Source organism: Lepidothrix coronata, unplaced genomic scaffold (assembly GCF_001604755.1).
Source record: "Lepidothrix coronata isolate B3197 unplaced genomic scaffold, Lepidothrix_coronata-1.0 Scaffold190, whole genome shotgun sequence".
NCBI classification, from domain to species: Eukaryota; Metazoa; Chordata; class Aves; order Passeriformes; family Pipridae; genus Lepidothrix; species Lepidothrix coronata.
This window is the reverse complement of record NW_016690370.1, coordinates 1,471,649-1,483,090: the sequence shown is the minus strand read 5'-3', so window position 1 is coordinate 1,483,090 and position 11,442 is coordinate 1,471,649. Positions and strand designations below refer to the sequence as shown.

At 40.3% G+C, this 11,442-nt stretch overlaps 1 long non-coding RNA gene across 3 annotated transcripts; it reads right to left on the bottom strand.

Moving 5' to 3' along the window:
- Nucleotides 1-4,325: 4,325 nt before the first annotated feature.
- LOC108505418 lies at nt 4,326-11,081 on the bottom strand. Of its 3 annotated transcripts, none has more exons than XR_001877501.1 (6): nt 11,013-11,081; nt 10,399-10,489; nt 9,009-9,077; nt 7,569-7,648; nt 7,096-7,252; nt 4,326-4,408 (listed from the first exon to the last, which is right to left on the bottom strand). It is a non-coding gene; the product is annotated as an uncharacterized LOC108505418 (long non-coding RNA). The 3 variants fall into 3 exon arrangements; XR_001877500.1 differs by lacking the exon at nt 4,326-4,408 and adding an exon at nt 5,256-5,355; XR_001877502.1 differs by lacking the exon at nt 4,326-4,408 and adding an exon at nt 5,256-5,355 and having other exon boundaries at nt 10,781-11,053.
- Between the last annotated feature and the right edge of the window lie 361 nt (nt 11,082-11,442).

Genomic DNA, 11,442 nt, shown 5'->3' with positions numbered 1-11,442 from the left:
TTATACCCTCACCAGAAGACCCAGCTGCCAAAAAGAGATTTTACCAATGACTGATGTCTACCCAGTGTCATTATATATCAAAAAATGAAGGGTTTAGGTTGGAAAAGCCCTCCAAGGTCACCAATTCAACCCTTAACCCAGCACTGCCAAGGCCACCACTAACTCATGTCCCCAAATGCCACATCCACATGGCTTTTAGATCCCTCCAGGGATGGGGACTCCACCCTCCCCTTCCAGGGCTGGACAACCCTTTCCAGGAAGAAGTTTTTCCTAATTCCAAATTAAACCTGTCCTGGTGGGAATCTTTGTTTCTGCAGCGATGTGCCAGCTGGTACATTTGTGAAGTTTGGTGTAAAATCTGTGTTTTGGTCTACGAGGAGCAACTGTGAAGTTCTGTAGTCCCTTCCCAGCCCTGGTTTTGATGTGTGTGTTGTCACATCCAGTCTGTCCGTCCCACATCCCAGTTCCTGCAATTCCTGCTGCCCACACCCATCCAACTGTGAACACATTGACTCACTGCAACCCAACTGCTGCTGAAGAGTGGAGAGAAATCCATGATAAAGGATCCTGGAGACTGGAACTCTGAGAAAATTCCCATGAGAATCAGTCCACAAGATTTTTCCAACCATGGAATAAAAATTAATTTAAAGCACAATTACACTTTAATACTGAACTTATTCACTAGGCAAACAGGCTTTCCTAGTCTAGTTTTTGTTTATTGAAGAGTAAGTGATATTTGGGGGGGTGGGAAATGGGGGAAAAGTGGGATTTATTATTTTTAAACCTGATCTTTTCCTCTTTGCCAAATTATAAACTTCTCCTGGTTTATCTTCTTCTGATTTTTTCCCCTAAATTTTGTAGATGAATTGTCATCTTCAAGTCAACTCCTGAAAGGTGCAGTTGGAATATTGAAGGAAATACTCTATGGTACATGTAATGGATACACTGCAGATTTCAAGATATTCTTCCTATATCTTTGTGTTCATTTAATAATTGGGAACTTCAGCAGAGCCTCCTGTTTGAACCTGGGTGATCCCATTTCCTCCCATTCCTTGCTTATATCGAGTCAGAGACTGGCACAAATATTGTGTAAAAAGCAGTTTGGATTTTACAACCTGAGAAACTTGGAACAAAAAGAATCCAAGTGCCCATTTTCTGCATTATCCCCATTTAGAGTTTGCCACAGATCATCTGAGACCTGTGAAAATCAGGCACAAGGCTGCAATGCCACATTTCTCCCCTCCTGAGAATTCAAACCTTTTCTATTACATTCTTGTTTTACATTTTGCACACCAGTAAATTTATTCCTCAGTCAGCAACTGAAGGGGAACCTGAAAACAGCATTTTTGGCCTTTAGACCAAATCATTACATCAAAACATAAAAGCCACAGGCTCGAGCTAACAAGGGAAATACCTGTATTACCAAAAGGACAGGTTTGCTACAATATGAGAGCCTAGTTGCAAAATGCTGAAAGTGTTGTAAATCCTAAATTGAATTTAGTACAAAGACATTAAGCTCAATGAAAGCTGCCATTAAGAGCACTTTTTCCATTGCTCTGCTGTGTCGTGAAATCACAGGAAATGAATAAATACATACAAGGATGTCAAGAAATGAGACTTAAAAGATAACATGTACTGATAGTCTGGGTTGTTTTGCTCCAGCCAAAATGAAATTTGAAGGTCTGATTGTAAAGATAAATGCAATTAATTATTTCAGCAACTAGGAAGCGAAGCCTCACCTTTGCTTTGAATCAAAGCTTCTTCCTGCCCTGCTGCTCTTTTCCATCCTTTTCTCCCCAAGTCAAGATGAAAGAGGTTTTCCTGGACATCCCAGAGCCAGGTCTCTTGTGTGACAGAAGCCTCACAGAGGCAACACAAACCAGAACAAAGGAATATAAATATGGGGAAGGTTTTGGACACGGCTAATACAACACATGCAGGGAATAGCAAACTTCCAAGAAACCTGATTTGGGGTGTGTATGTGGGGGGGTCAGAGCAACATTCCCAGCCCTACATCAGCTTGAACAGCCACACCAACTCAAAAAGGCCAAATTGCCATTGCTGTGAACATAAAAGGGAACCAAAATACCTTTTTTGACACGTGGCAGCTCTTCTGTTCCACTGCAATATAACAATGCCCGACCTCTTCCTGCAGAGCAGCTCACATTGGAGACAAGAGAAATCTGGGGGAAATAACTGTCCTCAAAAGACAAACTTATGCATTTTAAGGTAGGTTTCTCAGAGTTCAAACCTTTGGCCTTACTCCCACCATAATCCCTTCCCTACAAGTGATTCCCACTGCCCATGGCCATGGAGCACCATGGATGCACTCCATGGGGGCAGCAGCTTCACATCTCCTCCTGTCACACCACCATGCTGGAAATGTTCCATCTGCCCCTTCCCTCTGCAAACATTTCTCTTTTCTACGAGTGCCTGTGCTGAAATATCCCCATTTTCCACAAGTTTCTGCAACAGAAGTCCTTCCCTTCCTTTCCCTTCCTTCAAATTCTGCTTTTACAGCCTCTCAGATTATTCCACTGCAAGTCTCAGCCTTTGCACTCCATCCCTCGCCTTCCTCTGCCTCCTGCACAAAAGAAAGTCATTGGAATTCATTCTTTAAGTTTTTGTTTCCACACTTTTTTTTTTTTTTGCCATTCCATCCCTTCCAACTGCCTGCAGTTGGCAATATTCATGTTTTTTCAATAAGGCCACGGCTCCTGTACAAATAACCAAGCACAGTTCCAAATATAATGATGTTTTCCCTGTGCCATCGCTCACCTGGGGTGAAGGTGAGCATGTAAACCAGATGTTTTGGGCAAACAGCACATTCCTGAACTCCTGACCTGGCAAAAGCTGCTTCTGAGTATCTGAGGAGCTGGAGGAACATCCTGCATGATTTATAACAACAGATACAGGACAACAAACAGAGCATTATACAGGAAAACAGGCCATTCTTCACTTAATATTGTTATTTATGGATACCTGGGCAATATTCACAAGTGTTTCTCCTATTTAAAACAATAACTCTAATTATTTTAATTGCTCCATTACATTTATTGATTTTTTTTAAATCAGGCATGCACTGAGATTCAGTGTGGGTTTGTGGAAGCAGGGGAGGAGGAAACCAGATAAACAGTCATTTTTCTCTGTTATTTATGCAAATATAATCCACTAAGCAGTAGATCCACTGTTTACACACAATGCCTTATTCTTGCAAGTAAGAATGTGGACAAAATGCTGGGAAATGCCTGTTTATCCCTCTCTCATCTGCAAGTCAGATCAAAGCATCAGCTGTTTCAAACAGCTCCCTTTGCTCAGGGAAGGGAATTCCATGGAGTGTTTCCAAACTGGTCTGATCCCTGCTAAAATATAGTAGGTTTTTTTACATGAGAGTGGAAAGAAAACACGTGGAAGTGAGAGGAAAAGCTGTCTTTTAAAGGACTGCAGTAATCTCTTTGTGTGTGCCCAGGGATCAGAGGAGAAAGGATTAAAATACTCTCAGTAGCAACTTTGACAGGGAGAAAAGTGGACACGTCGCTGTGAACGACACTGTGAGTCCAACACGAGCCCCTGGGACACTGATTTGTGCTTGGCCAATGATTTTCCCCCTCATTTTTTTATCCAGCACAGGGCTGTCCCTTTCTCAGGCCATTTGTAGGATCTAATTATAATTTTTGGGGACATTTTTTTTTTAAAAAAGCCATTTTCAGCAAAAATATGAAATTAAATTTTGCGTCAGAAGAGTTTATAACTTCAGCTCTTAACCGAAAACAATTAAACCCATCTAAGTGTGTTTTAAATGACTGGGAATCACCACAGGAGAAATCAGTTTGTGGGTTAAAGGTTTGGAGAATCCATGTGGATGTCACCATTCCAGCTACACATCTAAGGGTGGTGTCAGCCATCCAACGTGTTCCTGGATTGACAGGAACCAAAGCAAAGTCATTTTTTTATAACTGTCATCACTTACCTACAGAATTATTGTTTTGGGGATGTTTTTTGAAGATTACACAAAGACATGTGGAATCAAAAAAAAAGGCAGGGGGCCAGGAGGGAAATCTGGAGAAATAACAGCACATGCAATTTAAAATCCATAATAAATATCAACTGTATTTTCTAGGAAAACCAGCTCCAGCATTAGATAATCCAATTGCTAAAGTGAGAAATAAAGAAATTTCTCAAGGAAAATAAAAGGTTTTATGGGATAAGTTGATATTATTTAATAAATATCCTTCTCCTGAATCTTTCCTGATGGAGGAAATGCAAACACTTCTTGCTGGTGCTGCCAGAGGACAAGCAGAGGTTGTCATTTATTTCCTCCTTCATCCCAATCACAGAAATTGCACCTGCAGGTAAAGCTTGTTCCTCCTCATCTCTTCTGCCAATTGAAGGGGCTCCTGAAACCTGCCTGAGAGGATTAATAAAACCTTTATCTAATTCAGTTGATGTGTTTAATCCTCAGAAAGGTCCAGTTCTTGCCTTGAACGTCAAAACCACCAAGGAGAAGTGGCCTCAAAGGGCAAGTTGTCCCACAGACCAGGACACGGAATTTTATTTAAATTTCAGGAAATAAGCAGAGAGACAAAAGGGAACCTCGATGGAGATGGGGGGAGGAAGTTTTAATCCATAATTTGAATACATTTTTCATTTGTGCCTGTATTCAAAATCCCTGTGTTCAGTGGGGCCTCAGGACAGCTCTGCCCACGGAAGGCAAGAAACTCCTTAATCTTTAAGATCAAGCCATAGGCTTACATGTCCAGAGGGGGTTATATCCTTTATTTTCTAGACTGAATGTCCCATTTAATTCCAGAAGACTGCCCAGTTTATCAATTATTCCAGAATATCTGTCCCTTATTCCATGACCTTTTTGGGTCCCTTCCAACTCAGCATATTCTGTGATGCCGTAATTTGGGATATCACACAAACGGGGTGTGGAACAGCTTCCCAACCCCACAACACACTCAGAGGCTTTAAATTCTATTCTCTCCCCTTCAGAAAAGATGAACTGTCTCCTCACTTCTCTGACTCCAGAGAAAGGATGATTAACAGAGCCCAAACATGTTTTATCAGGTGAGTCTTGGCAGCTGTAACAACAAGGGTTATTTAGGGGCACCTGAAAGGAACAGTAAAACTCAGCCTTTTTGTCAGGTGTGTTCCTGTACCACGGACAGTAGGAATGACTGACACATGAAGGGGTCAAAACACTCCTTTTTATGCTGCTGAATATTTGTCTTCACTCCGTTACTTCTTTTTATGCAGCTGAAGGTTTGTTTTCACCCCGTTGGGCTCCTCTCTCTCAGACTGGTGACACTGCAGATCTGAATGACAATCCCTCACAGTCCCTTGTTCTTCTGTCTGTCATGTTTGGGAGATCACAGAAATGCAAGGAGCAATCCATATTTTAAACAAGCATTTCAATGAAATGTACAGAACTGTAAAATACAGAGGACAGTTTGATGCTTTCCTCTGGTTATGCTGCATTGTGCCCAGCTGTATTTATAGCAATTTTCAAGGGTTTATAAAGCCAGAGAGCACAAAACCAAAAACAAAAATGCATTCAAGGCATCGGTTTTCATCATTACCAAGCCCCACTGAAAGCCCAGACAGATTTGTTTCCCTACTTCAGCAGCATCTGCCTCTGCTAAATATAACTTGGGGAGTTGATTTTGCTGGGAGGAGACACCAGAATGAGATTTATTCCACAGATTTACATTCCTCTCCAAACACGGGATGTCTTTGAGTGGAACTCAGAGATCTAATGAAAGAAATCAGATTAATCCCTTTGCAAAGGCAGCTCAAGGGTAAAGACCATCAGTTCTTTGTGTCCTGCTTTCACTCCCATCTGAGTGATGGGATGGGCAAGGGGCACGTGAAACTCCACTCATGGTGATTATTTCATTGTTTGCAGTAAGTTTTGAAATCCTCCAAGGTGATGGAAGACTCAAATTTACTGCATAACTCAATATGGACCTAGTGATTTAATGCCCACATTCAGAGCTCTGCATGTGGATTCATCTTCCAAAGGGATCTGCTGGAACACGGAACAATTCTACGCATATTTGCATGGGTTTTAACATATTGCTTTAAAGTCCTTGAAATTTGATGGGTGAGAAATAGGATGACAAGAGGCCAAGGAGAGTATAATCAGTGGCAAAAACTGGAGTGTGTATTTATTCCCTTTGCCTTGTTCTACAATCAGCTGATTCTGAACTAATAAAGCCACTAAACTATCCAAGAAGAAATCAGGTGTTTATAATACCTGCAACCCTTGGGAAAGATGTCATGGAATGTGTAAAACCACACAGAGTTTTCACTGAAATTAAAGAATACTCACCCAACCCAGTCAAAATTAATAGTGAAATGATCTGATCAAGAGCTGTCATTGAAAAAAAAAATCACCCAGAGTGTGTTAAATGGAGCTTTTCCTGATACTGCCAGCTTAACCTTTGGATTTGAAACACATTTCCAGTCTACATTTATAAAGAGCAGACTGGCATTTGCTATATTTGCTTTCCCAAATCTCCAGGGATGTTCCAGGATGAAGCCTAAAGTCTCTGAGAACAGACTGAAATAGCAGCTGAAGGTATTGCAAGTTCTCGGGTTGCTGTACACCAGTAAAGCATTTTTCACTTGGAATTTAAACCTGCTCTTAAACAGCAACTTCTCACCTCTCACTTCAAGGAATGGCTTTTGAAAAAGCCGATTTTTTTAAGTACACCAGGAGAAATTACAGCTCTGAAACAGCAGAAAGTAGCCAGGAAAATACCAAGACATGGGTCTTGTTGGTTGTGAAGTGTAGAAATCAGGTAAACAAGAACACATGGAACAAGTGATCACAAAAGTTGTTAGGAAATCCTCAGGAATCACAGCATCTCTTTATCCATTATCTCTTTATCCATTATTACCAGCTCACTAGAGGAGCAATCCCACCACAAGATCGATTGCCATCCCTGGATTAAAGAGCAGGAATAGCTGTAGCACCTCAAGAAATGTGGTTTCTTTGCTTTACCATCAAAAAAAAGGTTGGTTTTTTTTTTTGGTTTTTTTTTTTTTGGAAAAACATAATGTAAAGTTAGATAAGAAATAGATAAATACCTGCATCAGATATATCCACGTGTCTTCCTGGAGAGCCTTGATCCAGTGTTCTTCCAGCTGTTTCTCAGGTTGCTCCAGAGGAAGTTTAGGTTGGATATCAGGAAAAATGTCTTCCTGGAAAGGTTGGTCAGGCACTGGAGCAGTGGAATCACCATCCCTGGAGGAGATCAGAGAACAGGTGGATGTGGCACTGGGGGACGTGGGTTAGTGGTGACCTTGGGCTGGGTTAATGGTTGGGCTCAACCTTAGGGGTCTTTTCCAACCTCCTGTGATTTTATGGACAATATTCCAAAAATCTCTGGTGTGCAGGTGGAAGCCACTTGCTCAAGTGAGGATATTAGAACAAGGCATTTGAGGCCAAAAAACTGAGAAAAAAGGAGCTTTTCCCTGACTGGCTGTGACTCCAAGGATATTTGGTGCTTCTAGATTCAAGGGTTGGTTTTAGACCCCAGAATTCCAGGTCTGATTCCAACCTAAATCTGTTCCATTCCCATTGCTGCAGCACGAGTCCATCCTAAATCAATCCTAATCCAGCTCAGCTCTCCCTGGACTCCTGAAATATGAAACACAAGTTTGAGCAACTTCCTTTCTTTGTACCACAGATATACTAAAATCCTCTTCCTTCCTTGTTTCTGATTCAAACAACTCCAATCTTGAACTCACAAGTTCTCCCATAATAATTGAAGTATTATTTCCTTCCTGGAATTCAAAACTACTGAAATCCTTGGTTTGTTTTTCTGAGCAGCACTAAAACAGGCAAAAATCCTTGTTGGGTTTTGTACCCAGAGCCATCAAATATTTTTTTTTCCCTTTCCACACTCATTAACTATTTTTTAACCTTAATAATGCACCTACATATTTTATCTTTTATCCTCCTAGTTCCTGTAGATCCCTCCAACATCTTTTCTTGTTTGGCCAAATAAATCTGAATAATTTCATCAAATCTGCCTATTTTTGCTCCTGTTGTTCAGCACTTTCCCCGAGCTCATTAAAAACACATTTAAATCCAGTCACCCTGGAACAGAACTGGAGGTTCTCCCCTGAGAAACTTTCCCTGTGTACAAAAATGATCACTTCATTCCTAACTTGTTCTGTCTTTTGGTAGCTTTGTAATCAATAATTTTCTTTACCCATCTCTGTGTTGCCCCACACACCTGGAAACTTGGCTGGATACACAAATGAAGCAGAATAAAAAAAGAGGAAAAACAGCTTTTAAGTGTTCAAAACATGCATTTGTTACATAAAAACTGCTCAAAGATTTGTTTGTTTTGTTTTTCATAATCAATTAAAGTGGATATTTAAGGAAAACTGAATCACACATTAATATTTTCTGTGAATAATTTGAAATTATTATGGTTTAATATTAAATGCAGAATCATCCTTTTCTATGTTTCACATTGCAAGTAGCCTCTAAATATTACCTACAGATTGCTCAGAATTTTTTTGGTGGTGATGGTATTTTCTTCTTTAATTCCTTTCTTTTTTTTTCCTTTTTCAAGTATTCCAGTATTTAGGTATTTTTTACCCTTTCTTTCATTATTATTCACTCAATGAAAAAGACATTAATTACATTTCCAGGCCAAGTTCTTGCTTGACTTAAATGTGTCACTACCTCATTCTTTTAGGCTGACACCACATTCCTCACCAATATTCCCCATTTTACCTGAAGTTTGTTTGAAAACTTTGAGCTGAAAAGGCAAAAATTGCAGGGAAATCTATTGTACAGAGAATTTAATCCTTATCTTCTGAATGGAGCAGATTCCCTGCTCAGGAAAATAATAATCATCATCATTATCATCATGAGTTGACACTTTGAGTGATGTTATTCCCAAAAAGTCCAAATTTTTGAGGTAAAAAAAAAAAATAAAAAATCACCAGGATTTTTTCATGAAGTTTGATTAGTGCCCACTCACCAAGATCTAAGTTAATTCATTATTTTCCTTGGCCTCTCATGGACACTTCCAAGGTTAAATCCTCAAAACCTGGAGGAAAAAACTGGGACATTTGAAAGGCAGTCAGGAACTGATCATCCATGTCCTGCCATTTAGGATGTAAAAGTCCATATAATTTATTCAGATACAGAAAGCTCACATAAAATAAACATGAAATGGAGGATAAGACAATTTTCCTGCTATTCCTCTGTGGGTTCTTCTGCCCTTTTCAACTTTCAGTGTTTTAAAAGAGTCAATTTTATATTTCAGCCGAGCCAGGAGTTTGGAAAAGTCCCTTCTGTTTGTTCCTTCTCACCCAGTTGCTTTAACATTAAGGCTGAGCTTAATTATCTCTCGAAAATATTCAGAGTTTTGGGTGAATTTCTGAAATATATTTTAAAAAACTTGCATCCTGTACTTAGTAAGTCATTCTGAAATTTCAGAACATTATGATTTTCAGTAAAATCTTTTTCTGCTCTGAGCCAGCGGAAGCTGAAAATCCTTGAGAGCTGAGTTTGACAAAGAAAAGAAGTTTAATTAAAAAGCCACCTCTGCAAAATGAGCATCACCTTCAAGGCCACAGAGGCAGAGGCAAAATGAAACAAGGCTGGAGGCAAATACAACACTATATATATATATATATTTTTTACTTTATAGCCACAAGTTTTTTACCACGTTGTGGTGAGGGAAATTACCCAGCTTTCCACCAAAAGTTTACAGCACAATAAAATCGGATAAAAAAAGCTAAAAACAGCTGCAAAAAGAAGTTTAACACACACGAACACACTCACAAATCCAAGCTGGGCAGACAAGGCAAAGCCTTCCAAGAATATTATGGAGTAAGTTGAGCACTTCCGTGCCGTGGATACAACACTGTAAATCTTGTTTTATAGGATGAGTATTTAGGGACTTTAGGAAGCACCAAACTTTCCTGCAGTTTTATCCACTCCCTGAACACCAGAGCACTTCTCACAGATGTTACCACTAAATTCCCATCTAACATTGATTGATATATAAACTGGTTTTATGGGAGAGCAGCAGCTCCTGAAAAAGAAGGGGAGAGAGGGGGGAGCGAGATAGGACAAATTCCAAGAGATATAGGAACATCAATCAAGGCAGGCACGGAGTGCTGGTGACTGGCAGGCACAGGGGATGTGTGGTACTACAGCCTCAGCACCAACAAATGCTCCAACATAAAGTGGAAAATTGCTATTTTATGGAATATGACAGAGTTAGTGCCGGGGAAAGGTGAAAGTTGTGGAAATAATCAACCAGGGAAGGAAGAGCGAAGCCCTGTGGTGGAGGAAATGGTTGATATCTAAGATGGAAAGGAGGAGAAGGGATGGGGGTAGAAAAAATGTTTGAGCATAACCTTAATGAAGATGCCATGGATTTGTGGTTTCCTCTGTGAGCTACGAGGATGTTCCTTCACCTCAAAGCACACACGGGGTAGAACTCTGCATCTGTAAAATGTCAGTTCATGACTACTGAAGAGACATATTTATTGTTTGCATGCACTTTCCTTACTTCCCCCCTTCCCATTCCTATCTACAAGCAAAATTATTCAAAAGATAAGAAAAAAATGTCAAAGGGCAGGAATTACATCCCCTCCAGTGGGTGCAAATTGTCTCAGTAATTGCTTGGACGTTTGCAAAGACCTGCCAAAGTGGGAATTACCTGTGAGTGTGGCAGATTACAAGTGGTAATTAATGGTTTTTATCTGAGGGGACTGTCAGACTGAATGGACCCTTTACCTGTCAGCTGGAAGAGAAAACCCTTTTCATGTTCTGTTTGTGGTGTCCCAGGAAAGAATATACTAAATATGTGGGTTTAGACAGATGATTCTCATCTCCTTGCCAATGGGAAGTATTTTTCTTGAATTACTACTTGAATTACTATGTCACTGTTGGTGCCAGGAGTGCATAAAACTTCTTAATTTATTCCCATTTCAGAACAAACAAGCAGTTTCACAGCGTTCTCAGGCACCTAGTAGGATTATTGGGGTGTCCTGTGTAGGGTCAGGAGCTGGATTGATGATGCTTGTGGGGCCCTTTCTACTCAGGATATTCCATGGTACTGTGACTGTTCCTCAGCCAGTGACCACTTGTCACAGAGGGATTGCTCAGTGTGCATTCACAACACTATAACTTCATTAATCATAAATATTTTACATGATGAAAGTCAGGCACTGTTCTCTGCTGTCTCTGTGCATTCTCTCATTAATTACCTCACTGCAGTTAACCATCAACAAGTTGTTTGGGTTCTCTTTTGCTTTTTTTTTATGACCTCCAAGCTTGCCCCGTGAGACCAATTTGCTGTTTGTAATTAATTACTTGTTGCAGCTTGTCAGAGCAATGCCCCTCGTCCTGGGAGAAGCACTTCTGTGCTCCCAGAGCTCTGCAGACACTTCCCTGCT